Source organism: Panthera tigris, chromosome B2 (genome assembly GCF_018350195.1).
Source record: "Panthera tigris isolate Pti1 chromosome B2, P.tigris_Pti1_mat1.1, whole genome shotgun sequence".
In the NCBI taxonomy this organism is placed as follows: Eukaryota; Metazoa; Chordata; class Mammalia; order Carnivora; family Felidae; genus Panthera; species Panthera tigris.
The window spans coordinates 80,738,976-80,763,332 of record NC_056664.1 but is presented as its reverse complement, the minus strand read 5'-3'; the positions used below and the strand labels follow the sequence as shown (position 1 = coordinate 80,763,332).

Below are 24,357 nucleotides of genomic sequence, written 5' to 3'. Positions count from 1 at the left end.
ATTATGCTCAGTGAAATAAGTCAGTAAGAGAAAGACAAAAATCATATGGTTTCACTCATATGTGGAATTTAAGAAACCGAACAGATGAACAAGGGAAAATAAGATAAAAACAGAAAGGGAGACAAACTATAAGAGATTCTTAAATACAGAGAACAAACTGAGGGTTGCTGGAGGGGAGGTGGGTGAGGGGATGGGGTAAATGGGTGAGGGACATTAAGGAGGGCACTTGTTGGGATGAGTACTGGGTGTTGTATGTAAGTGATGAATCACTGGGTTCTATTCCTAAAACTAATACTACACTGTATGTTAACTAACTTGAATTTAAATAAATTTTAAAAATAAAAATAATTAATTAATTTCAAAAAATAATTAATGGACCAGATTTGGCTCATGGACTATAGTTTGCTAATATCTGATTTATAGAATTGTGGTGAATATAAAAAGTAACCCGCACAATGTAAGTAAAGCACCTAGCATATAGGGGGTACTTAGTTTATTATGTTGTAGGCCTGAGGAAGCATCAGTATACAAAAACAAACATGATCCCTGCAGGCATGTGGTGGGGGGGGTTGATGGATATTAAACAATCACCCAAATTATATAATTAAACCCACCCACCCCCCCCAACTCCCACCAAACTTCACTTATTCAGACTTAAGTTGATCACTGTCATCAAAGGTCTATGAAAATCTCTTCTGCTGCCTCTTTGATTTGTCATCGTTCTATGAAGAAAACACGGATGGTGGTATGAGAGTGTGTAGCATGCTCTATGGAAGTGACACTACAACCTCAGAAATGAATTAGCTATGTAAAGGAATAAAAGAGAGAGAGAAGTGTGTTCCAGGCAGAGACCAACATGCACAAAGGCCCTGAGGAGGAAAACAGTTTGGTTCACCTTGCAAAACAAGAGGAAGGCAGAGTTTGTGGGAAGGGGGAGAGTTTGCAGATCAAGCTGGATAGATAGGGAGGGATCAAGAGACCCCATAGGACATGTAAAATTTTAGGGATTTCATTCTAAGTCCCAAAAGGAAGGCTTGAATATTCTTCAATGATCACATTTGTATATCCAACATATAGATGTCAGTGTGATTAATGTTATTATGTAATTATTAATGAGGGCAGCAGAAATATTTTGTGAACTGTTAATAACTAATAACTCTTTTGAAAATAATCCCTCCTTCAAAGTCTCCCCCCAAACCCCTTTTGATTGTGCCCTCTATTTCCTTCTGGACTATCTGATTCAGGCCACTGAGTTGTTTTAGTCCTGGAATGAAATATGTGGCCCAAGGTGGAGCACAGGACATTATCTCTACCTCTGAGAAGGACACAGAATGGCAGCAGTCATGGGGAGCGTGCATCACTCAAGCATAGCGAGGGCTCACAGCCTCTAGAGCACGAGAAGCCTGACCCTGTCCCAATGCCATGGGCAGCACTGTGGTAGCATTCTGCTCCACATGACTGCACAAGTAAGCAGTGAACCTCAAGTAGGGCCCAGCACAAGGAACATAGGGCGCTGCATGTCATCTCAGGTAAGGCACCTTCCCTGTCCTCCCCAAACCAGGTATTTAGGGAAACAATTGGCTAGGGCTTTGAAGGGGGAAGCAAGAAGTCTTGTGGAATCAGGGGAAATGCAAGCCATGAAACTGTGGTTAATAGTACCAGCTGTACTTCAGTTCCATTAGTGGGAAAAGACAAACATTTGGGTTAAGGCATAAAAGAAGAGGATGAAGAAAGAAAGGTAAATGGAAAAGATGAGAAGAGAAAGAAAGGAAGAGAGACTAACAGACACAAAGAGGAAATGTACTTATGGTCCTCTCTGCATGAGTGTTACTAAGAGGGAAGAGTAACAAAGGGAACCAGACAACAGCATAGGATACCAAGAAATGAAACCCACAATGGGGATAGAAACAGAAACTGAAAGGGGCAGATAAAGATGGACAGACAGAGCCCAAGGGAGAAAAAGTAAGGTCAATATATTTCTGAAGAGCTTTTTTCAAGCTAAATTGCTTTTATCACATCCAGCTGTTTGTGAACATGAGTCAGTTGTTGCCTGTTATCACTGACCTTTACAATTCTGATTATCTACTCAGCAATTAACTAGTATTCCCCAGACAGTCTTAACTCTGCACTAGAGGAGATAGCCACAACAGGTCCCTGGGTGGAGAAAGAGGGGACAGAATCTGCCAAGAAGGAAATTACCATTCTGGCTGCAGAACATTGATGCCTCATAGGCTTCTTGCCTGTGGCTCTAAAAAATAATAATCATACCATACATTTATTAAACTTAAAAAATACTACCATTTGCAACACAGAAATTGTTTTCCTCCGTTTGCCATCCTGCAAACTTAAGACAGAGTTGGGTTAAGTTACAGACTACTAAGGCACAGAGGTGGGAGGTGAGTGCCCTTGGCCTGGCCAAGCCACAGTCTCATTCTCACCCACCTTATCTCCTCAGTAATAAGGTAGAAGGTCTGATGCCTCACAGGACATCAGCCTGGAAACATTTGTTCTTCTGAACTTTCATTTCAGTACAATTTCTTTGATTCCGGTTTCAGGCAATGAGATTAGCAGATGGTTTCTCCAACACAACGCTGAGATCTTGGCATCTCTTTCAAGCACTATTTTTAGATTCTTCTCCTCACCTCCCCCCACTCTCCCACACACACACACATACACACAAGAGCAAAAGGAATTTGAGGCAGAGAGTGTAGACTTACACAAAGAACTTCAGTGGAGGGGCTGACATGGAGATCCTAAACCACTGAGCACTCTTCCTCCTCCAGCTCTATCATACTTAAAACATCCAATACTGAACCCCCAGGTTATTGTGCTCCTCATCACTCAGAGAATGAAACAGTTCCAATATGATGAGAAAGACATAGTTCCAGGCTAACAACATATAAATGTCCTAAGTCTAGAGTCATCACATAATTATCCAAATTATAAATTCAAATCATCCATGTATTCTATCAATAATGAGAAATTTGCATTTTTGCTTTTATCCACATAGATGAACAATAGTGCCTTTTTTGTTTCTTTGCGGGGGGTGGGGGCAGGTAGTAAGGAAGAACAGAAATTAAGCCTACAGTCAATATTGGTTCATATTAAGCAATGATGCAAATACAATTGCTCTGAAACTGGAATAGCTCCAGGATGAATTTCATGGAACTCAAGTAGAAAATGTGAATGGATGTAGGGTCCAAATGAGAAGTATGTTGATAGAAGCTGATGCCAAAGCATCAAACTAGGTCACTGCACCCTTTACCAGACATCATTCTAATCAGCTTCAATCAGCATTCAGTCTGGGTGAGAAGAGGAGAAACCCCAAAAACGTCATTGGTAACTATCTAACATTCCCGAGAGGTATTTAAAATCTTGTTCTTGCCTTCATTTCCATGGAAGTGGGGATGCAAATGAGTTCATGTAAATGAAAAGTATAGTTGGCAAAGCCAGGTTGAGGCAGGAGACTTAATCAATGGCCCCCAGTGCCAGGTGTCAGAGCCACCACCCAGCAAACATGAGGTACCAGAGATACCAGAATGCATTTTCCTGGCCCTCTTAATCTAGTTTCCCAGGCACAGATAAAACTGGTGTCTTAGGTAGAGATGAAAACTATAGTACAGAATATATATAAGGTTCTTAAGAAACACAACAAGTAAGGGGTGTGTACATGGAGGGATTGGGGGTAAACATAGTTCTTCTTACATATCTGTTAATTTAAATACATCATGGGCAGACTTCCCCCAGCTTCCTGAAGGGGGGAAAAAAAGGCCAAATGGATCATTTGTTCCTTGGCCCAGTCATAGAGTAGAAAGCAGATTACAGGAATGAGTGATGTCACTGGTATCCTCCCTTCTGCATAGGAGAAACACAGGATTTACATATTAGTTTATTTATTCCTCAGTAACAACTGCTTAAGGTAAGCACTATCTTTCAGCCCAATTGTACAGAATGGTAAATGTGGGCTTCAAAAAACTAAGCAGCTTACCCAAGTCATGAGCTAATAGGTGGCAGGTAGCAGACAAAAATGCAGATGTTTCTGATTTTAGAACCATGTTTCCTAACTCCTGTCTATACTGCAACACAGAAACTATTCTTCAGTGAAGGAACGGCAATTAAGGTGGATTAGTATCATTGAACTTTGATGAGTATGAGACCTAGTATGTTTTCTGATTACAATGACACTGTTAAATTCTGTCATAACAAAGAATTACTTTTTGTTTCTAAAAGAGAAAACTGTCCTGTTTTCCTCTCCTCACCCTCATCACTTCTAACACCAACTTCCAAGAATTATCACAGACCCCACAAGGTATCACAAGTGCCAGGAAACTGCCCTCTCTTGCCACTTCAAATACCAACTGCAAGTCCAGGTAGTCAGCTGTACTTCTAACTGACCAGCTATAAATTGGAGTTTCCCACAACCCCCTCCTCAGGTTTGATAATTTACTAGAACAGCCCACAGAACTCAGTAAAGCACTTTACCTGTTTATTATAAGATACAACTCAGGAGTAGCCAAATGGAAGAGATGCATAGAGCAAGGTCTTGGGTGGTATTGGGGTGCATAAAGATTCCATGATCTTTCCGGGTGCACCACCCTTCCAGAACCCCCATGTGTTCCCCAACCTGCAAGTTCTCCAAACCCCCTCAGTGAGGACATTTATGGAGGCTTCATTACATAGGCACGATTGATTAAATCATTGGCCATCAGTGAGTAACTCAAACTCCAGCCCTCTCTCTCCCCAGAGGTCAAGGAGTAAGGCTAAAACTTCCAACCTTTTAAAGATTTGATTGGTTTCCCCTGGCAACCACCCCCATCCTGAGGTTATCGAGGAGACTCCCAGCCACTAGTCATCTTATTGGTATACAAAAAGACACTTGTCACTTCAGAGATTCGAAGGGTTTTAGCATGGGCCAGGAAATGGAGGCAGAGACCAAATATATATTTATTATATCACTGTTTGTTTGTTTGTTTCTTTGTTTTACAGAAAACCCATGGTGCTGAACTAAGTTAATGCATATTAAATTCTTTTTAAAAATCAAGTCCTTGACCTAACAGAGCCTCATGTTGATACACAATGGGTTTAAGCTGAGAGTTGTGTTCATAATTAAGATTCACTTTGCAAGAAACCAAGCCTGAACACAGAAGTTGCTGTTACTAAAAGTCACATTGCTACAGTTTTATGAGGACTCTGAAAATGATCAAGCTAGCTTAGAAGAGAAAGATTTGCCAGAGAGCTGTCCTTGGCAATGCACAGTTCCTTGTTGAAATGAGACGCAACAGGAAACATGAAAATGCAAAGTTCATGGGAATGTAATGTATTTAATGGTCAAGACCAACTTATTTGGGGTAACAAAGTTAAAATAATGTGTTTCCAGGCAGTATCTCCCTGTTATATTCTATTACAGAGCAAATTGTTACAGCTACTAGACAAACTTCCTAGAAAAGAAGAGTCAGTATGCTCTCCCAGAATCATTGACATAACCTCGGCTTTAACAGTTAGAGTATATGGTTTCTATTCACAATTACAGACTCTTAGAGACACCCATGTACTCCACATCTATGTCTCTGGAAGAAAAAACCTCTTATTAAATTGATTTGCCCTTTGTCACTGTCACAGATATGTTTTCCCTGTTTTGACAGGTAGTTGTAATTCTATTAGCAGCCCATCGACTTCCCTGTGAAATCGATCTGTGTTGGACTGGCTGGATCTTCTTAAACTGGCTGATTTATTGCTTCTGCATGTTTTTAGAAAAAGAGAGCACGTGCACACTCACAAGTGAGCTAGAGTCAAGGAGCAAGAGAGGAAGAAGGAGAGAAAAGGAGACATTCCTCTGTCACCCCAGAGCATAAAGTATCTAAACAATATTTGAAAACAAATCATTTTTAGCTTCACTGTTGGCTGTATCCATGACAGGTGAGCTGTGACCTTTTGTCAGCAGACTACCTGAGATGCCTGCTGATGCTGGCCATATAATTGACTGCCAATTTCCCTTATTAATTTATTTTCCTGTCTCATGTATAAACTAGAAGAAATTGCTCACTTTGAATGTCCTCAATGTTTATCTATCATGTTTGCCTAATTTTTATGTTGTACATCACATCTCCCCATAACCAGAAAATGAGTAGTGCCTCCAGGTGTCCCTCCCTAAATGTGCCTGAAATCTTGTCCATTGGAAGGAAAGCACTCAAGCCAATTTTCAGGAGATCACAGTTTGCCAGAGGTCAGAGCCAGAAATCACCACTGATTTTTTTTTAGAGAACCACATCAGAAAGAAGAAGAAGGAGGAGGAGGAGGAGGAGGAGGAGGAGGAGGAGGAGGAAGAGGAGGAGGAGGAGGAAGAAAGGGAAGAAAGGAAGAGAATGAAAAGGAAAAGAAGGGAAGGGATGAGAAAGGAAGAAAAGGGAAAGGAATGGAGGGAAAGGGAAGGAAAATGAAAAATCAATAAACACCCCTGTCTTAAAGTTCCATCCCAAGATTTGTGATGGAATCAATCAATGCTAAATTAAAATAGCATGGGTAAAGACCAGGAAAACTGATAATAAGTTGATTTTTCCTGATACTAAAGAAAAAAACTTACTGCACAGTTACATTCCATTTCCAACTGAAAATTATTCTAAATATTCTAGTGTTAACTTCATGAACATAAATATGAATATTAACATCTCACAAGTACTGTTTGTAATTTCATCCTTGAGCAATACAGTGAAGAGGCTAATTTAAGCAGACTTACTACTAGAAAATACAGTTAAGTAGGAAAATTCCACTTTTGCACTCCTTCTTCTCCATTTACATATGTATCCCCTATATGTTTAGAGATTTTTGACCAATATACTCAACTCATTCTTACCTTCTAGGATAACACTGGAGCTTTCTCAGTCTTCTTTACCCAAACCTTTACAGATGTTAGGCCAGCAAAGTGATAAAGCAATGCTTATATAAATGATAAACTAACAAGATTCAGTGTATTAATTCTCCCAGATTTTGCATTTTTACTGGAAATGTTTATAAACACAATACTTTAATCAAAATAGAGACTAATGATGAGAACCCTCACCATCACTGAAGACAGATAAGTGGATGGAGGGATATTTGTCAGCAGGTGTACCTTTCAAAAACCTTCAAATGACACTCTTAGAAAATGTGCTGATTCTAAAACACAAACAGTAACTCTTCTGTCCTACAGAGCCCTGAGAACACTGACAATCCTGTATTGTGCTGTGCTGTCAGCTCAGTTAAGCTGAGACACCCTGAAGCTTCCAGATTAAAGTTCACCCAAAGAGAAGTTTGTACAAGATTGGAAGACAGAAGTGAAGTGACAAACTCTGCTCTTGGAAGGTGGTCATAGTTAGACATGGTAGCAAAGAGATGCAGAAGAGTCTGGTAGGGTCCAGCTTATCATCACTCTCCTCTCCTCTGCTCTGTTCCCAGCTCTCCTTGACAACAGATGGCCATGCTGGCCAACAGTGACCCCCAGACTCAGCTACAGACCCTCAGAGGTAACAGACACACAGAAGCAATGGCTTCCCGAACACTTTTCCATGGTCTCACTTGGGCAGCTTGATGAGCTTGGCTTCTCAGATCAGGCAACACAGACTTCCCTGCAAGTTCTAACTTGACAATCTTGGCCCATGCTTCAGGCATAATGGTTAGCAACTCCTTCTCAGATCCTCCAACTCCTCTTCACGACTGTACTTCCCCCTTTCCTCCCACATTTGTGTCAGGTCTCATCCCTATTTAAACAATCTCTTATTCCCCTAATACTCATAGTGCCCTCTGCTTCCTAACTAAACCCTGACTGATACGGTCCCCTGCAGAGGATCTTTATAGAGGCATGTCCTACACACGTGAGGCTGTGCACATGTGCAGGATTCACAGCCACAAGCTACTGTCTGTTACCAAGTTCCACAAACTTAAACCAACATTATCTGCCTAAATCTCTGATTTGTGTCATGGGAGATGAAACTTACAATTTGTTTTTTAAGATTGTTTATAATTTTTAAAGCTGAGCCTAATTTTCAATATGTGCTCTCTATGCATCAGCTAAATTAAGGAAGTAGATTCAAGTTTCAAAAACAAATTACTAATGGAGTGATCATCAACAACCATCTTAAAACCCCAAGCTAAATAGATCATACTATACCATTTGTCCTCTTAAGTAAGGTCCTAGGTCATGAATATTTATAGTTTCTGATCAATATTAGTCCTAAGTCAGAGGTTGAAATACTTTAGATCTCAGGACACAGAGTGCTTAGGACAAAAACAGATTCCAGAGTGTGTCCTAGCTAAAATTTTGAACAAGTTGGGAGGAGGGGAGCATCACTTTGTTTTGTTTTATTGTGGTAAGAATACTTAACATGAGATTTATCTTCTTAACAGATTTTTAAGCGTACAATACAGTATTATTATATATAGGCACAATGTTGTACAGCAGATCTTCAGAACCTATTTATCTTGCATAACTAAGAAGCATAGGCCACTGATCACATCCCCCAAGAAGCCAGTGTTTAAATAATGGCTTCCAGATATCATGATAACAGACTTGACTTAAGATGGAATCATATCTAACACTTATGTGCCAGAGATGCTATCCATTCACAATTGCTATTCAAATTTAAAATGAAATACATAGATACTGATTTCTAATTATTTATATTAAACTTGGATATTCTTGTAATGAAGAAAGAAGTGACTTGAGAAAAGTGTTGGAAGGAGACCAATGCAGTATGAATAATGGATAATCCACAAAGAAAAGCAGAAAATCAAGCACTGGGTAGTAAATAGATGGAATGGAGGTACAAAGAGATAATAGGGAAGGCCTGGAGATGTAAGAAAAGGGGAGAATTTACATGCACCCATCTATACATATACATGCTGATTATAAAGTGTAAGGGCCAAGGGGATTAGGAGATAAACATTGGGAGGGATAGACTGGTCAGCCTATAAATGCTGCCTTTGGGCCTGAGACTCACAACTAGGACAATCAGATTTGGTCAGGGCCTGGCTTATACTGCAATGGAAAGGTGACCTATGAAGGTGACTCGCTCTAAGACACCTCTTAAAGGGACCTGCTTCTGGCACTTACCATGACGATAACAAAGTAAAACTTCAGAGAGGAAAACATAAACTTCTTCCGTGAATTTTACTCCCATTTGCTGTATGGACTGAAGAAAAACAATCAAAGAACCTCATCAATAATATACCATAATCAGAGAACTCTAATTACAATTTTTTTTTCGTAGTGGGCTAATTTTTAAAATCTTATCTTTAAAACCATTGAGGCTAGAAAAATAATATAATATGCAGAGATTTTCTTGTTTGCCATTAAAATCAAGTGCTGATAAAGTGCTCAATATTGTACAAGCCATACTGACAAGCATAATAGCTGCCTCTGAAAAAAGCATTTTTTAAAACATCACAAAAGAGCACAAATAAAAGAACCAAACTTCTCTGAAGTTACTTGGGTGTCAGATTACATCTGCAAAATCAAAATTATATCCCAATATTCTTGTCTGATTTTTAATTTGCTTCAAGCCAAATAAACATGAATAATGAGAAAGAAATCTCAGCCTAGGAGCTGATAACATCATAAAGTACGTAAAGGACACTTGGTTGGTTTCTGTCATAAAATTCCATCATAAAATCACACCTGCATGAAAAAAGTTTTTGCCAGTTTCTGTCTTTTCCCCTCAAAATAGCCATCTCTGCCAAAGGACATTCAGTTTGATGCCAGGAACTATCAGTTATTAGGGCTTGTCAGCAGTCAGAAATCATTCAGATATATTTCCTGCACCCTCCCGAAGCTATAAATAAAAACTGTACACTACCACCTACTGAACAAAAGTATTTGGGCTTAAATGACAGCAGTCAGGATTTAAGTTAGATAGAAATAAATATTTTGTGATGTGGGAAGTTAAGATATTGGAAAGGGTCATATTGAGAGAGACTAGAGACACCCCCCCCACCTCTCTAAATGACTTGAAAACAAGATGTATTTTTCTCCAGGATACCACAAATCAAGAGCTGAGGTATATAATAACAAAAAAAATATTGTATCTATTCATTGCTCTATAGATTATCAGATCCTACAATACTATGATCAAATCAGAAAAGCAACATGGAGAAACTTAGTCCTCATCCTCCTTCTTCCATAAACTGTAAAACCTTTCACATCGTAACACCATTTCCCCATTAATCAAAATCACCAGAGAGGGAGGCAAACCATAAGAGACTCTTAAATACAGAGAACAAACTGAGGGTTGCTGGAGGGGAGGTGGGTGAGGGGATGGGCTAAAGGGGTGATGGGCATTAAGGAGGGCACTAGTTGGGATGAGCACTGGGTGTTATATATAAGTGATGAATCACTGGGTTCTACTCCTGAAACTAATACTGCACTGTATGTTAACTAACTTATATTTAAATAAGTTTTTAAAAATCACCCATAAATGTGGTTATTAACAAGCTTTATAACAGAAATCCAAGAATAATAGAAAGATCTCTGGACTCTAGGTCAAGAGATCTGGGTTCCAATTTCAACACCACTCTACTAGCTGTGTGATCTTATAATAAATCAATTAACTGCTCTAATCTCAAATTATTCATGAATAAAATAACTTCTTCCCTACCTACATCACAGGTAATGTCTATGAAAGTGCTTTGTAAACTGCAAAACGTAAATCATGTGATGGTGTCACTATCACTACATGACAAGTGTCTGTACAATCACATCCAAATCACAGAAAAGCAGATTGTGCTCAGTTAATAAGAAGATATAACACAGATTCAGTGGAATAGTAAGCAAACACCAACAGAATAGGGGCAAGGAACAAAAACCAACTGAAGTGTTTACTCAAGTTGTTATTGAACAGATGAGAATCACAAGGTCTCTGCCATACTTCATATTCTCTGGGTCTCCTGTGTTTTAGGAGACAGATTTGTCCCTTTCAGCTTTTCAATCCTTGATATGGTTTTGCTACACTGAGAATCACTGTGCTAAAGCTTACTGACATCCAGCTCTCAGGAGTCTAGACTCTTGTTTGACCTTAGAGAACATAGAATATGAATCATGGCTCTCTGTCTTAGGCCCATAAGGGCCTACATTTAAATTCTGAATGTAGGTTGGCCTATCTTTGCTCCGTGGTGCACTCTTAATCTGGAAGGCTTTAAACTTTTTGAATGCAGTCGCCTGGAAAAATAAACTTTCTTATAATTAGGAGATAACAAAACCCCAGAGATATCAGAGAAACTCATATAGAAATTCATATAGAATCACACAGCATTTCTGTAATGCACTTGTCACAGTAATTAAAATTACTTCAAGGTGCCTTGCAAAATATGAAAGTACTACATAATAATTGCAAAAACAGGTAAGTGTTTGATGACAGATATGGAAAAAAGATGAGGTGTGGCAGATAACTTCTCTTTTCTTTTGAGGTCTAATATAATAGAAATAAATTGTAAAGTCCAAAGAGGCATTCAAATTTCAAAACTCAGCTGCAGACATAACCAAGTACTTTATGGTCTATTTTGTGGCTTCTTTCTTCACAAAATTCATTGAATCTGTTTTACACTTTGACCATTAAAACAATATATAACTTGAAATTGCACTACATTTCTCCAGTAGTTAAAAGAGGCATCCTTAAAATGAAGATGCTTTTATGATAGCAAAGATGACTCAACACCTAAATGCATGATTTCTATTGATGATATCTGAACCCATATTGCTCAAATTGGCAACTGCATATAAATACACCAAAAATAATTCAAGGGATAATTTTCTATTTAAGAGACTATTTAGTCTCTTCAATTACCCGTACCCATTCTGGTATATGATTTTTAATCATCTTAGATTATCCCTCCAACAGAGGCCTGGCTTTATTATTTTGCCTTGCTATTTCAAACATTGAGGTTATAGTCTGTTCCTTATTTTGAAAAACGTGTGTGCTCCTGAAAGCTAATAAACCAATGTGTATTTACAATGTGTTAGGTTTCATACTCTGTTAGGCAGTAGCAGACACAGAAGATGGTCTCCACACAGGAATCAGCCAAATATCAAGCCTATGGATAATTGAGCACTAAGCTGTGCCACAGAATACAAATGCTCTAGAAGAAAAGAACACTAAGGAATGAAATGGTTCAATATAATCTCCCTGGAGGAGAGGAGTTGAACTGATCTTTGGAAGATAATTTAGGATCAGAGGGAGAGTTACTGGATTTTCAAGTTGGGAAAAGATTATGATAAAATTCTTTGAAGAAATCAGCCCAAAGTCCATTCTGCTTGGAAGCAAGAGATGATGTTAGAAGATAAAGAAGGATAAATTTGGCTAAGTAGAAAAATCATTTTACAGAATCTTGAAACTTAACAAAGAAATCAAGCTTGATGCAATAAGCCAAAAGGAAGCCATTAAGCCTGTTCATGAACAAGGATGTAACATGAAAGATTAGTATTTAAGGAAGCTTTAGGTAACAATTATATGCATGGGATTGAATGGAAATGACACTGAAAGCTGGGTCACCAGTTTGGAGGCACTTATATAAGCCTAGATGGCAGTATCAGAATCAGAAAGAAAAGGTACAAGACTGAATACCTGTAAGAGAATTCACTGACTATCTAATTCAAAGGCCTCCTTTTTTCAAATGTGGAAACTAGGGCTTCGGAAGATTGTATGGCCTCATATGTGGAATTTAAGAAACAAAAGAGATGAACATAGGGGAAGGGAAGGAAAAAGAAGATAAAAACAGAGAGGGAGGCAAACCATAATAGACTCTTAAATACAGAAAACAAAGTGAGGGTTACTGGAGGGGTGCTGAGTTGGGGGGGATGGGCTAAATAGGTGATGGGCATTAAGGAGGGCACTTGTTGGGATGAGCCCTGGGTGTCACATGTAGGTGATGAATCACTAAATTCTACTTCTAAAACCATTATTACACTACATGTTAACTAACTTGGATTTAAATTTTTTAAAAAAATCACAAAAAGGAAGAGCAAATTAAATCCAAAGCAAGATGATGGCAGGAAATAATAAAGAGCAGCAATCAGTAAAATTTGAAATAGAAAAACAACAGAAGAGTGTCTCCCCCATCTTAGCACTTACTGTGCTGTATAGATCCTATCATTCTAAAATACCATGAATTCAGAGCTAACATTTTCTTGGAGTGGCCAATAGGTTCCTAAAAGACTGATTTTCTCCAGAAGTCAGCCAGGAAAGAAGAATTTGAAGGTCAGTGTCTGGGGTTGGCAATGCAGGTCTTAGCCAGGACAGCTGAAGAGGATTCCCTCAACAATGCTAAATAAAATGCCCCCATCTCAGGGAGCTGCAGTGTCAGGAGACAAGCAAACAATGCTGTGATAACAGGGCCATGTGCTATGATGAACATCAGCACAGTCTGCGTGTCTCAGTTGGACAGAGACAGTGCAGTTAAATTCTGAGATCGATAATGCATCAGCATGGAAAGAAGTAGAAGGATCCACACAGAACAGGGATTATTTTTATGTTTAATATTACTAGAATAAAACATGCTGAATTGAGGGGTAAAAAGGAAAACTGTGTGGCTTGCAAAAGTCAATCATCTTCCAGTTAGCAGCAGTCAGGACTGAAACCCAGCTTTCTGAACATCTAGAAAATTGAATAAATTTTGAAGAAAGAAATTGCAGGACTTGATTATAGGCAAGTTTGACAATAATAATGATGGAAAGCATAAAGCTTACCTCTATGACTTAGAATCTAGAGGTAAATGTTTTAACAGTGCTACAATTAACCATGAGGGAAATAAGAACACTTGCTTGGGGGAAAAGCTGATTTAGAATTTTATTATGTTGAATTTCAGATGATGGTAGAATACCTAGGTGGACAATTCTTACAATAATTGAAAATAAGGAACTATTCAGGGCTGACAGCCCCATTCTATAGCTCCTACCCAGACCTCTCTCCAGGTCACTGGACAAATATTTATTGTCACTCAACTCAGAAACCTGAGACTCATCTTCATCTTCTTCTTTTACCTAACTACAGCCATTCAGTGACCAAATCCTTGGTGATTTATCTCCTTGCTGTTTTGTCCATCTTTACTACAGCCATCTTGGTTTAGACCCTTGTCAACTCATGCCTGGTTTATGGCAATATTTCCATTGTCTGCTCTGGATCCCATTTTAGCCTTCCTCTATGTAATTACTAGGATGGTCTTCTAAAGTACAAGTCAAATCGTCATGTTACTTCTTTACTTATAATTCTTTAATTGCTATTCTCATATATGGAGTTTTAGGCCTCATAATCTTATCCTTGTTTCCTTCTAAGAGCTTCAAACGATGGAAATATATGGAATTTTCTGAATGATCTATCTGGTTTACAACTCGGTAGCTTTGATTGGATAACCCTCTCTTCTTGGATTGCCCTTCTCTCCACATCCCCCCTAGTCATACTTTCCACCCCTCTTAGCTATTGAACAACTACCCCTATTTCAAAACTGAACTCAAAAACGACCATCTCTATGTAAACTTTCCTGATATTGCCTCACTCAGTAGAACTGATGAGCTTCTCCTTTATGTCTCCTTTGTACATAACCCATATCATTGTATTACAAGTGTAGTTGAATGCTATATCTTCATCTAGATTGGATGGCCTTTGAGAGCAGAAACCATAACCTATTCATTACTACATCTCCTAAAAGAGAGCCTGGTTAACAGTATGTACTTCATAAAGGTCTTCATTTATGCATTATATATAGACACCTGAGATATTGACCACTTGAATGAGACTGGAAGTGCAAAATTTCCAAACAGATTGCTTCAGAGAGCTAGATGACACTTAAGGTCTGACAACAGCTAAAGAGGCCATAAAAAAAGACAAGGAATGATAAGAACTTTCTAAAAAGCCAAGGAAGAAAAGAGTTTAAGGAAAAAATGGGAGGAAATCATTTAAAGGGGAGTTAAAAATATTAAAAGATATTTATAAGGCTATATTTATATTTATAAAATAGATTTATAATTAGTATAGCGGTGTAAAATAAACCAATCCAAATCTCAAAAAAAGGGCACATCCTGACATTGATTTGATAGAATATATGATTCCAATAAAGAGTTAAATATGAAATACATACAGGTAAGTGCTCATGTAAAACAATGTTAAATGAAAAAGTAGCAGATAATGTTGCCTAACTCATTTATTATAAGCATATAAAGAAATATGGGTTTAAACTTAAAAATTGAAGATTAATTAACATAGTTACTGCACTAAAACAAGGGAATTAAATAGATTTTTTTCTGAAATATTTGTTTCATTTGAAAGTTTAATTTTTTAGATAATGGGTGTTATCAGTATTAAATTCAATAAAAAAGGTTATTTATTTATAAATAAAATCATGTCTTACCTCAGCTTAATAGTTCCTACTCGAAAAGTATATAGCACTATAAAGAAACAATGTATAACAAAAATTATTGAGTCACAATGTCTTTGCTTTTAAGTTCAAATTTTTATATTTTTTTAAATAAGGCATACATGTATTAACTAATATAATGTTATTTTACGTCTGTGATGGCCCTCTATTTAAAACACAGATAACCGATATTTGACTTTACTAGTTCTGTTTCCTGGATTAAAGTTTCCAAAAGTTCTTTATAAGTCAATTGCATGTTAAGTCAACCAACAAATATATATGGAAGACCTAATTGTTAGAAGTAAAAGTGTTCAGGATACCAGATCCCTTTATTCCTAACCACCCACCTGGGGCCATGATTACTTCCTTGAGATATCATAAGATAAGGATTGGGTGTAGATAATAGGTTGAAATAGGAGAGCCAAATTAAAATGCCCCAGGCAGGCAAGGTAAATTAATGAATCGAATCAAGCTTAAAAGCACATGCCTGTCCATAAGAGAACAGTAGCTACTCAATTCCATGACAGGTTGCTCTAAAGAAATGCCAACTCAGTGTTGCCACAGCTTCACATTAAGCAAGAGAAGGAAGAAATCCAGATTTATCTGTGAAATCTTCCAATTTAAATGTCTCTTGAGTGAATGATGATATTAGAGAGTAATCGGGGCCTACAGTTCTAGCTGGGCCTAATTACTGCAGGTCATACATTGAAGGTCATAGCTTGAAAGTTTTATTTCACTTATTCAGTGTTTTTAAAAATGTGAGTTTCTGCTCCGTTCCAGGCACTGAGTTAGGCAAATTATTAGTAGGAGTTATTAAGGATACATGCCTATGGCCAGTCCCCTGAAAAAAAGTTCACAGAGGAAACTAGGGAGCCCCAATCAGAAAATCAAAAGGAGAACTAGTGTGTACTATGGAATAGAAGCCAAGAAACTACAGAATTCCAGTGACATAAGGACTGACCAATGTTAGAATTGGAAATTAGGAAGTTATGGGTAACATTAGGGAGAAACATTTTTTTTTTTTAATTTTTTTTTTCAACGTTTTTTATTTATTTTTGGGACAGAGAGAGACAGAGCATGAACGGGGGAGGGGCAGAGAGAGAGGGAGACACAGAATCGGAAACAGGCTCCAGGCTCCGAGCCATCAGCCCAGAGCCTGACGCGGGGCTCGAACTCACAGACCGCGAGATCGTGACCTGGCTGAAGTCGGACGCTCAACCGACTGCGCCACCCAGGCGCCCCAGGGAGAAACATTTTGACAAGTGCTAGGGACACAGATGCAAGAGCATACAGTAGAGACATAAATGGATGAGAGGAATTTAAGGCAGCAAATATGAACCACTGTTGAGAAGTTTAAATAAAAAAGAGAAAAAATTGTTTGTACAATAGCTATAGCATAACATGAAGGAAGAATTTAAGAATTTTTAAGGATGATAAAAACTTGCAATCTAAGGGGCAGCAGGGCAAGGGGTTTATATACAATGGATATTTAGGATTTGGGAGAGAAAATGGAAGACTGAGAGAGAGGAAGGTTCTAGGGGATGGAAAAGGGGGAGCATCAGGGTCCAGCTGAAAAGAACTGACCTTGAGCAGGATGAGGCAATTCTTATCTTATGAGAATAGGAGAAAGAAAATAGGAATTGGGTAAAGATGAAAGCAAGTATCTACATGGTGGGGGCAGGAGGGAGCAATAAAAGGGTCTTAATTTTTCTCAACGTAAACCTCTTCTCTAGAGAGTTTTAACAGACCACATATAAACCTCAAAGACTTCTCTTTATCCAATGGCCCATGCATACTAATCCACAATCCCTTTCCCCAAGCTCATACCTTGAGGTTGGCATCATAGAGCTTATCATTTCAATAGCAGGGGAGGAAAGAAAAGGAAAAAAAAAGAAATTTTCATATCTTCTGATCCTAAACTAAAATTATCTGACACCTAGGCTGTTTTTTGTTTTCTAACTAGCCATCCAAGAGTATCAGTATTTGTACAAGTCATCCCCAGACCCCATCTGCTGAGTGTGGAAAAGAAAGAGAGCACCTCCAGAAGGAAGTTTTCAAAGAAATCCTAGAGAAATATTGCCCAGTTCCAGCAGTTTCCATATGCTCTATGTTGCTTCTACTAAATAAGCTCAACCTCTTGTGGGAGAGTCTTGGTGGAATCTTATTTTTCCCCTAGCCCATAAGAAGGCTTTTTCCCTAGCAAAGGGACCAAGTCTTAACATCCTTATATGAATAGTTCATTTCAGAATATCTTCTGAAATAAAATATCCTGAAATTCTAGAAAATCATCATAGTCATCTGAACTCAAGCCTCTTTGCATATGCTCTTTAAATAAGCAACATAAAATCAACAAAAAACACAAATAAAGCCACACATGTCCCTTCAACATTACTAAGGGACAAAGAATAGCATGAATTTTAAATTACCATAACTTATGAGAAATAAACACCACATTCCAACAAAACTCCCTCAATCACTGCAAGCTTGTGGCTATGAGAAACGGGAAAGGGAGGCATAAAAGACTCAGTGAAAAGGAGCAGAGGGGAACAAAGGACTAAGACTAAGCACAAACAAATTATCTTTAGAGGGACAAAGTCCAACACTAAGTGTCAAAATTCAGAAAACAGGACTGTAGTTCACAGGGCCTGCTACAGGGAAGGAACAAAGAAGGAAGAAGGATAGAAAGTGACAACTTCCAAGAGCATTTCTTCTGGAGAGAATCATATTAAATAGAGAAAGGATGGTGCCTCTGGGAGGTATGGCATCTATTTCTTGAAGTGAAATAAAGAAGGGGAAATAAAAGTCCACAGAAACAAAAAAAGAGAAAAGAAACACCAATCCCTCCACCTGCACCAGTACTACTAACATCACTGATTAAACAGACTGAACTTGAGGAAACAGTGTTCTTAAATTAGAAACCCTATCAAAAAAAAAGAGACAAAAAAAGAAGCCCAGGAATAGCAAAAATAAAACTAACTCCATGTAAATCTACCATACAAAGAAAAGATCCCTCAAAAAAAGTAATGAGACAGAAGAAAACAGTAACAATACTTATAATTAAATTGAGTAACAACAAATAAACATTTTGAAAATTAAATTAGATTTATAAATTAAAAACAATAAAACTAATGAGAAATAAGTTTTCTTTAAAGGTTTTTTTTAATGGAAAACATAACTGATTAAATAAAGAAATTGATATAGAGAACACACCATCTCAGGAAAAAATTAATTAAAAACTTCCCAAACAAATTTAAATATATATTTAATGAGGTATGTTGAAAAAGGCAGAATAACAAGCAAGATAAAGAAGTAAGTGAAAGAGTTCAGGGAAAAATGCTTAACATGGAAAAACAGGAAAACAAGGTCCAACATACATGTAATTGGAATCCCAGAATAAGAAACACAAAATAATAAAACAGAACTAAAATTTTAAAGTATAATCAAGGAAAATATTCTGGAAATGAGGGATAACGAATTTTACATACTTAAAGGTATGCATAAGAAAACTAGATAAAACAGTCCTATTAAAACTACTTGACTTCAAAAACAAACAAGAAAATTCTCAGAACCTACAGACAAAAAGGTCAAATTAGTTACAAGAGGAAGAAAATTTGACAGGTATGAGACTTTTCGAGAGCAATATAAAAAGCAAGGTAGCAGTGGAACAACATTCCCAAGAAATTTGTGAAAAGGAAAGAGTAAGGAATTTTATATTCAGGCAAGTTGTCCTTTGAAGCTGTAGAAAACAGTTTTAAATGTGCAGAAACTCAGAGAATATTGTATACATGTGCCTTTCTTAAGGAATAAAATAGAGAATGATCTTTATTCAACCAATAGAGAACTGGGAAAACCAGCAAGACACTCTGGTGAACATTAAATATCCTTAATTGTGGAACTCAAATAAAAAAAAAAGAGTGGAGACTTTCGTCAAAAAGTAACATGTAAACATTGTATGTAACAAAGTAAAATAAATGCAACTAACAGGAGGATAAAGAAGAAAAGTGGAAAATAGAATAAAGTCATTATACAGGTAATAAGAGGGAATGAAAGGATATGCTTTAAAATTGACAAAAGAGATTGCAAATTGTTAAGTATGAAAGACAAGCATAAAAGAGCTATAAGAAGTATGAACAGGGCCAAGATGGCAGAGCAGCATGGAAGGGTTTTTTTGCCTCTCTCACCCCTGAAATGCAACTAGATAAGCACCAAACCATCTTGCACATCTAGAAAACTGAACTGAAGATTACCAAAACAATCTGAAAAAACTGAACTACAGAGCTTGGCAGGTGCACTGAATGGAAGGAGAATTGGGGGAGAGAGAAGCCACGGAGGCTAGGGAGCTGTTTTTGCTTGCAGAGAGAGAATGAAGACAGGGGGGAGAGTACAGGAAAAACACTCCCCCTTAAATCAGCTAGAGAGAAAGAGAAAGAGTGGAAACACCCATAAGGGACTTAACAAGAAAGGGAGAAAGGAGAAAGGAGAGGGGTTTAAATACCTTTAAGACTGTATAAGCAGAGGAGTGCAGAGCCTGGTGGGACTCTGCAGCTAGATACCTGGTGGGACTCTTTGGGAAGAGTGAATCCCCAGGAGCAGTGATGTCTGAGAGGTCCTCAGGGCACACAAGAAGAGGTGGTTCCCCTGCTGAGGAACATTTGGTAGAGACTATGCATCCTCCCCACAGGAAAAGGTCCCAGTGGATCCCAGAGAACAGCCAGGTTTGCTGGTATTGGAACAAGGATATTAAGGGTGAAGCCTGGCACCAGATGTGTGTTGTAATTTACCATAATCCCTGAAATGCTGTTGCCACATGATCCTTTGAACTTTTTCTGGAATGGGCTGGCATCTGCCCGCAGTCTCTGGGCATCTACAGCAACACAGTCACGTGAATGTTCCTGGGAGGGACCGGCACCCAGCCATTGCTCAGCGAGATCCTACCCCTGGAGGGCCTGAGCAGGTGAAAGCTGCAGGACCCTCAGAAGTGAGGAGTTCAGCTCCATCTGAAATAAAAGCTCAGGGGGGAGATGCTACCTGGCAGGCTGACAGTTTGGTCACGGACAGTGTAGAAGCAGGGAGTGGATGGAAGCTGGAGACAAAGGAGGTGTACTTGATTGATGGTCAGCAAGAGAAGAGTTCTTACACTAGAGACTGGGTAGCTGGGTGATGCATTTTCACCCCTCTTGTGCATGCACATACACACATACACATGCCACATGATCCACCCCAGTAAACTAAGCAGTGCCATGTAGTGAAGAACAGAGCCGTTACACAGCTCAGCATGCTCTGGAGGAACACCACAAGTCTCTCCACCTGCTTAGTTTGCAGGCTATGAAGTGCTTAATAGTCTGACTTCTAGGGGAAACTGGATGTAATTTCAATTGTATTACATGCTGTTTGCTGATCCATCTGTTCAATTTTTTTTTCTTTTCTTATTCTTGGATACAGAAAGAGAAAAAAAATATTTTTATTTTCCGTTTTTATAAAAAAGATATTTCTTGGGGCGCCTGGATGGCTCAGTCAGTTAAGCGTCTGACTTTGGCTCAGGTCATGATCTCATGGTTGGTGGGTTTGAGCCCCATGTCAGGCAGTGTGCTGACACCTGAGAGCCCAGAGCCTGCTTCAGATTCTGCGTCTCCCTCTCACTTTGCCCCTGCCCCACTCATCCTCTGTTTCTGTCTCAAAAATAAATAAACATTGAAAACAAATTTAAGATATTTCTTTACTTTTTCTCTACTATATTTTTTACTTCTTTGTAATTTTTTTAACTCTATTTTCTTTTCATCATTTCATTTTATTCTATTTAATTATATTCATTTTTATTAATTTTCAAACACATTCCTTTTTCTTCCTTTCTTTTCTTTTCTTTCTCTTTTTTCTCTATCAAGCTTCTTTCAACAACCAGACCATTACAAACACAGGATCTAGCATCATTTTTTTAATTTTTTTGTGTTTTTTTTATTTTTAAATTTTTCGTCATTTTGTCTTAAATTAATTCTTTTTCTTCCCTAAAATGATGAAACAAAGGAATTCAACCCAAAAGAAAGAACAGGAAGAAATGGCATCCAGAGACTTAATGAACACAGATACAAGTAACATGTCTGAACCAGAATTTAGAATCACGTTAATAAGAGTACTAGCTGGGGTTGAAGAAAGCATAAAATCCCTTTCTGCAGAGATAAAAGAAGTAAAACCTAGTCATGAAGAAATTAAAATTGTTATAACTGAGATGCAATCTCAAATAGCTGCCACATCAGACAGGATGGATGAAGCAGAGCAACCAATCAGTGATAGAGAGTACAGATTTATGGAGAACAATGAAGTAGAAAAAAAGAGGGAAACTGAGGCAAAAGAGCACGATATAAGAATTAGTGAACTGAGTGACTCTTTAAAAAGGAACAACATCCAGATCATAGGAGTCTCAGAAGATGAAGAGAATGAGAAAATGGTAGAAGGTTTATGAGAGCAAATCATAACAGAAAATTTTCCTAACCTGGGGAAAGACACAGACATCAAAATCCAGAAAGCACTGAGGGCTCCCATTAGATTTAACAAAAACCAACAATCAACAAGGCGTATCATAGTCAAATTCACAAATTCACAAAAAGTCAAATTCACAGACAAGAAAAGAATCATGAAAGCAGTAAGGGAAAAAAAGTCCTTAACCTACAAGGGAGACAGATCAGGTTTGCAGCTGACCTATCCACAGAAACTTGGCAGGCCAGAAAGGAGTGGCAGGATATATTCAATGTGCTGAATCAGAAAATATGCAGCCAAGAATTCTTTATGCAACAAGGCTGTAATTCAAAATAGAAAGAGAGATTAAAAGTGTCCTAGAGAAACAAAGACTAAAAGAGTTCATGATCACCAAACCAGCTGGCCAAAAATTTTAAGGGGACTGTCTGAGAGGAGAAAAGATGAAACAAAACAAAAAACACCAAAAGCAACAAAGACTAGAAAGGACAAGAGAACACCATCAAAAACACCAACTCTACAGGCAACATAATGGCAATAAATTCATATCTTTCTGTATTCACTCTAAATGTCAATCGACTAAACACTCCGATCAAAAGACCTAGGGTAACAGGATGGATAAGAAAACAAGATCCATCTATATGCTGTTTACAAGAGCATTTTAGACCTAGGATACCTTCAGATTGAAAGTAAGGGGATGGAGAACCATCTATCATGCTAATGGTCGACAAAAGAAGGCCAGAGTAGCCATACTTATATCAGACACCTAGATTCAAATTTTTCTTAATGTTTATTTATTTTTGAGAAAGAGACAGAGCATGAACAGGGAAGGGGTAGAGAGAGCAGGAGACACAGAACCTTAAGCAGGCTCCAGCTCTGAGCTGTCAGTAGAGTCCAACGCAGGGTTCAAACCCACAAACCACAAGATGATGACCTGAGCCGAAGGAGGAGGCTTAACCAACTGAGCCACACAGGTGCCCCCAGACAATCTAGATTTGAAAATAAAGACCATAACAAGAGACAGAAGGGCATTATATCATAATTAAGGGGTCTTGCCACCAAGACATAAAAATTGTAAACATTTATGCTCCAAACGTGAAAGCACACAAATATATACATCCATTAATCACAATCATACAAAAATTCACTGATAATAATACCATAATAGTAGGGGATTTCAACACTCCAGTTACAACAATGGACAGATCATCTAAACAGAAAATCAACAAGGACACAATAGCTTTGAATGACACACTGAACCGGATGTACTTAACAGATATATTCAGAACATTTCATCCTAAAGCAGCAGAATACACTTTCTTTTCGAGTGCACAGGGAACATTCTCCAGAATAGATCACATACTGGGACACACTTCAGCCCTCAACAAGTACAAAAAGATCTAGATCATACAGTGCAGATTTTCAGACCACAACACTATGAAACTTGATATAAACCACAGGAAAAAAATTGGAAAGACCACAAACTTGGAGACTAAAGAACATCTTACTAAAGATGAAGGGACCAACCAAGAAGTTAAAGAGGAAATTTAAAAGTACATGGAAGTCAATGAAAATGATAACACCACAACACAAAACCTCTGGGACGCAGCAAAGGTGGTCATAAGAGGGAAGTATATAGCAATCCAGTCCTTCCTAAACAAGGAAGAAAGGTCTCAGATACACAACCTAACCTTACACCTAAAGAGCTAGAAAAAGAAAAGCAAATAAACCCCCAAATCAGCAGAAGATGGTAAATAATAGAGATTAGAGCAGAAATCAATGCTATCGAAACAACAACAACAACAACAAAAAATCAGTAGAACCAATCAATGAAACCAGGAGCCAGTTCTTTGAAAGAATTAATAAAATTGATAAACTGCTAGCCAGTTTGATCAAAAAGAAAAAGGAAGAGATAAATAAATAAATAAATAAATAAATAAATAAATAAATAAAATCAAGAATGAAAGAGGAGAGATCACAACCAACACTGCAGAAATATAAAAAATAACAAGAGAATAATATGAGCAATTATAGGCCAATAAATTGGGCAATCTGGAACAAATGGAAAAATTCCTAAAAACATATAAACCACCAAAACTGAAACAAAGAGAAATAGAAAATTTGAACAGACCCATAAACAGTAAAGAAATCTAATTAGTAATCAAAAATCTCCCAAAAAACAAAAGTCCAGAGCCAGATGGCTTTACAGGGGAATTCTACCAAACTTGAAAGAAGAGTTAACACCTATTCTTTGAAGCTATTCCAAAAAATAGAAATGGAAGGAAAACTTCCAAACTCATTCTGTGAATCCAGCAGTACCTTGATTCCAAAACCAGACAGAGACCCCACTAAAAAGGAAACTACGGACCAATTTCCCTGATGAACATAGATGCAAAAATCCTCAACAAGATATTAGCCAACCGGATTGAATAATACATTAAAAGAATGTCAACCATTAGTATGATAGATGGTTCTCCATCCCCTTACTTTCAATCTGAAGGTGTCTTTAGGTGTAAA

The 24,357-nt window shown here is 37.9% G+C and overlaps 1 long non-coding RNA gene across 2 annotated transcripts; it reads right to left on the bottom strand.

The window, feature by feature from the left end:
- Positions 1-683: 683 nt before the first annotated feature.
- On the bottom strand, positions 684-15,403 carry LOC122238411. Of its 2 annotated transcripts, none has more exons than XR_006217326.1 (3): positions 15,367-15,403; positions 9,086-9,164; positions 684-722 (listed from the first exon to the last, which is right to left on the bottom strand). It is a non-coding gene; the product is annotated as an uncharacterized LOC122238411 (long non-coding RNA). The 2 variants fall into 2 exon arrangements; XR_006217325.1 differs by lacking the exon at positions 684-722 and adding an exon at positions 2,210-2,248.
- Between the last annotated feature and the right edge of the window lie 8,954 nt (positions 15,404-24,357).